The following is a 5,000-nucleotide window of genomic DNA, read 5'->3' as shown; positions in this document are numbered from 1 at the left end:
CCAAATCCAAAGTAACGTAAAATGGACTTCTTTAAACATTGAAGAAAAGTTTGAAATGATAAAACAGCAAATACAAATTAAAGAAGGCAAGGATGGTCAAGCTTGAAGAAGATTAAGAGCCTTTTTACATGGAAGGGGTGTGCCCCGGCTGACCGAGTTATACGGATAGGAGGGTTCAAAGATAGCCCGCCTTTAAACGAAACTCAACTAAGCGGAATGGCTATCTTTCTGAGTTGTCCACTAAGCACAACAAACAACATGGCGGGCCAAAGAAACGTTTTGGCGGGAGATTTAATCTCATTATTGCTTGTTCCGCCAGCGGCCGCTTTTTGATGTCTAGGAAAACTATTTTGCACTTTATTTGTCACTTCGTTAAGTAGATTGTTCTTGGGGTTGTTGCAAACTGTCCTAACAGTTTTTCAAAGTTTATCTCTGTTGCTTGTAATTTAAATTACGGAAAATTTTTTGGTCACGAAGCTTTGATTTCTGTTGTTCAAATGACTTTTTTTGGGTTAACGTAAATTGCATAGCGAGTATGCGTGAGTAACTGATAAACGTACTCACAATGAACTGCACTGACGTGATGCAGTCCTTTTAAATTCATGTTGAGACAGCAGACCTACCGTATCCAATAAATCCTTTAATGAGAATTTCATCAATGATCACAAAGAAAGACACAAGAATAGCAGGAACTCCCCATCCGTACAAACAGTATTTCACTAAGCGTTTATTGTGGTTTTCTTGACGATTCGATCCACGTCCGCCGTCTAGGTATTAAGAAAAAAAAAAAAAAAGATTTAGCAATGGCACTCGAAAGTTTCAAACTGTAGAAGAGAGATCGACGTAATAGGCAGCTCTGTAAAATCGATCAGAAGGTGTTAGTTTGTTGATGCAAGAATCCAATGCGGCCTTTATTTTGAAAAAAAAAACATTTGGTGTGTTTTAAGGCATGCACTGGAAGCCGTGTCGAGACACGGAAGGGAAGAAGTAGTGAGATGTACCACCCACAAGCAATTTTTTTCACTGCTCTCGTCACGCATTTGCGTGCCTTGGCACAGAAATCAGCGAGATTAAAGCCTTTTTACTGATCTGCTCCGTGATCAAATGTTTTTGTCAAAAGGTCACTTTTGCCCTTCGTGTCGTCCGCGCAGTGCACAGGCCTGTAAGATTGCACCATCGCAATGAATGCAAAGTAAGTTCAGTACTTTGCACCGCTACTAGACGCGCTCTTTTGGTCAATCACATCACTTGTTGTATGATAAGATTGCTGTACCATAATATCGCCATAAAGTACCGAAAATATGTAGTACACTCCAGAGCAGGATTTAAGAACTCTCTTTTTTTCCCAAATCCAATCCTGGATTCTGTACCCAAAATCTATTTTTTCTGCTTTTTACGGTGAAATCAAAGTGAATCTGATTAGGGTCAATCCTGGTTAATAGCGCCGGCAAAAATCGGCTTCGTAGTTTTGGTCGTGTCAGTCTGTGCATGGTTTTGGCGTTGGTTTTTCTCCAGGGTTGCGGCTTATTGTTCTTCTCTTTTTCTTTTCTTGACTCAGCACGAGGGGGTCGGAGGTCCGACGCTGGACGCTTGCTCGGTTGCGCTCTACCACCGAAGATTCGCAGCCATTTACGAGCCTAATGGTGTCGCAGTCAGCTTATTTTTACCTTCAGGATAGCTGGATTTACCTCGTCGAACCTATGTTTCACATTCCATGGGATTTCTTTACTTTTTTCCATATATTTTTAAAGAACGAAGATTTTAGTTTAAAGATTTTTCTCATTTATTATTCCTATTTTTAAGAACGAACAATTTTCGTGGTCAAGAATTTGTTCATCTCTCCTACTTGATCAGTTTCGTACATGCACTGTATGGCTGTTTCTGAAATTAATGTTTTAAATTTTACACAGAGTTTTACTTTCATTTGTTAACCTTATTGTGGGGTTGCGAGTTTGCTTTGTGAATTTTTCCCCCTCATTTTACAGACTAACCCTAACTTTTGTCTAGGATTTTTCCTCAACTCACCATCCACACACACAATATTCCCCACAACCTACCTGCTAATTAGTGAATGTTTTAGTGGAGAGGAACCCCTTCTTGTAAGGAGGATTCTTTTGTCAACACCATTAAGGAAGCCACAAAGATTGCTAGTGAGACTGCTGCCATCATTTGTTAAAAAACCGCGCCGACAAAAAAAGGGTCAAGGCCACTTTTTCCTAGGTTTCAAGTTAACCGTGTTGTCATGGTAAATGCTCCTTTTTGGCTTATGTGCAGAATTCCACGTAAGCGTCACAACGTGTCCAGTTGCCCTCCTCCGTAACTTCAACATCGCTCACGTTGGGAATACAAAAAAATCAACGCCACAAATTGTCCCCCAAACTCCACTCCTCGGAGTAAAGATAAACAGCTACATTTACCCAAACAAAAAAAAAACCGCTAACCTTTATCCTTACCTTATTGTTGGAAATAGGCAGCAAATGCTCAAACTTGCATCTCATTAATTACTTGCATTCAGTTCTGGACATCAGTGTCTTTGGCCGGAATCTTCTGTTTTTTGGTGGTCAAGGAACCATATGATCCGAGATTTACGTATACTCTTTCGAGAGCACCCTTCCCCCAAAATCAAAGGTACTCTTAAACTTACCCGAGAAAGTAAATAAATGTCTTGTGCACATCATACGTCATAGCATTCATCCACGTGAAAGAGCATAAGACAAAGTAATGAAGAAGAATAGCAATGGCCTGGCATTGCTCATGACTGGAAATCTTCATTGCTGCGAGAAAGACGCCTTGATACAGCAGCAAAGATAGCGACAAGTTGATGATGATCCTTCCAGCCAAGTTTCGCAGTTCAGAAAATAGAGTATATTTTGCCAGCATGAGAAGAAGGGATGCCATTGACGTAATGCAGCCAGCTGAAGTCATTATTTGGAGAGACGTTGGTTACGTTTTAGTGAGGTAGCCTGTTGTTCGCTCTACGGTCACCACCGTCACATTTCTTGAAAGGTTGACGCAAAGTAGCAAAATATTACCGCGACTTCTGGTGAGGTTTAATGTAGACCGTGCCATTAGGTCGTTGTTCATAATCGCTTTGGTTGAAAGGTAGGAAAGTACAGTTCAAATTCAACAATCTTGTTCCGTTTGATATGAAATCAACTGGTGATCGGTGTAAAGCAACAATTCTTTTACATTTTCCAACGTATGGGTCGTACACTTCGTCAGAAGCACAGTACCAAATGTGGCTTATACTTCACTGCAAGTTCATTTTTTCGTCTTTGACCGTAACCCTGCTCTCAAAGGAGGAAGTAAAATCAAACAGGATAATCAAAGGTGGTGAAGGGATAGGTTCCTCAGAAATTACGGTGGACGAACAATCAATCTTCAAAGACCTTGGCTGAAATCCGTTACACAATGCGCATTCCAGATTTCGAAATCTTATTATCGAATTGTCTCTAATGAAACAAACAGGAAAAGCATACCTTAGGCACTGTGATTGGCAGTGCGATCTATTTTTCTCCCGACCAATCCCCGAACAGTCTTGAAAACGAGGGATGCATTGCTTCAAGTATTGCCCCCAAGTTTTTCTGATTTTTACGGAGCAGTTGGATTGCGCGAAACGCATAAAATCACGAAGATTGAACGCCGTTGTGTTAAACCATTCACTACAATCCGCCTTGAGTTTCCAGTAGGTTGCATTCACTGCGCCATTGCACCTTGCACAAAAAACATTTCTGTAAGTAGCGCACCTGCTGCGATCAAACACGGGCCAGTCATTAAACAGATTGCTTTGATTTCCACTTTGACATTTACTGCGCACAATCTCATCTGTCCAGTTCCTTGGGCATGTGCTTCGGACTGCAAAACCAACATACTCTGGACCTTTTTGGTTTACGACAGGGCGACAGATTTCATGCTGGCTTAGTGGGTTTCCTCGAGGGTTGACTCGTTTTCTGCACCTGTAAATGATAACGATGGCGATAATAACCACCTTATGAAAGTTTAATTATAACATAACACAAGGAAAGCGCGCGTTTTGATTGGTCAATGATTGTACAAAATTTGCCAATGGGTAATTGGTTATGACGAAAACGCTGGCGCCGTGCGCCAAGAAAAAATGATTTTCCATTCAAACTCCAATAAAGACTGACCACACTACTCAAGAAAATGCCGAAATTTCTTGGCAGCTTTATGAAAAGACTTTTAACCCGTTAGAGGGTGTTTTACTCGAACCATCGGCAAGCGATTTGCAAGCCTAAGTGAAAGCCAACTCGACAATTTAGAGCGTGAAAGGCATTCAAAGAAGACAAAGGATGTTACAAACTGTCACAAGATGTTTTGGTTATGTTGTACAACAAGCAAAAAAAAAGTTCAGCTTGTGCTATCGAATTATAGTTTGCGTAAGCCCTCAAGAAGCTACAGTCCACTTCCCTATCACCTCGTGCGACTCTTAAGCTTCTTTCGTGCTGAGCAACCTCCCACGCGCAAGTATTTAACAAAAAGAGATTACGAAGGTATAAGCTCTTGTTAACAATCATTCGCCGAAGGCGAAGTGATTATTGGTGAATATTTACCGAGACTTAGTCGAGGTAAATATTTCACAATATTCATTGAGCCTGAGGTGAATAATTATTTTAGTATAGTTTTCAGCGGTGAATATCAACAAAGTGCAAAACAACTTGCTAAGACACGACAAAAAGACAGGAAAAGTGCTTGCTTAGCTTAGCAGCCACGCCTCCAGAATGTTATATTTCCCGGGCGGTCCTAGCCTGTTCCAGGCTCTCAGATAGTCGAGAAAACGAAAAGAACTGCGTGTGAAAAGCGAGTGGGGGCTTGGGTCGAGGCGAGGCGGGAGAGCCTGTAAGCATCTCTTTAAATTCTTCATTCCGGTATACCAGCTCCTGGTATACCCTCTGATTGGTCAATTTTGACAGTTTACATCAACACTTTCGTAATCATTTTGATTCACGCGCGGAGCACGAAAGAAAGAGGTCAATTCTGTC

The sequence above is a fragment of the Montipora foliosa genome, chromosome 3 (genome assembly GCF_036669935.1).
Source record: "Montipora foliosa isolate CH-2021 chromosome 3, ASM3666993v2, whole genome shotgun sequence".
Classification (NCBI taxonomy): Eukaryota; Metazoa; Cnidaria; class Anthozoa; order Scleractinia; family Acroporidae; genus Montipora; species Montipora foliosa.
This window is presented reverse-complemented; position numbering follows the sequence as displayed.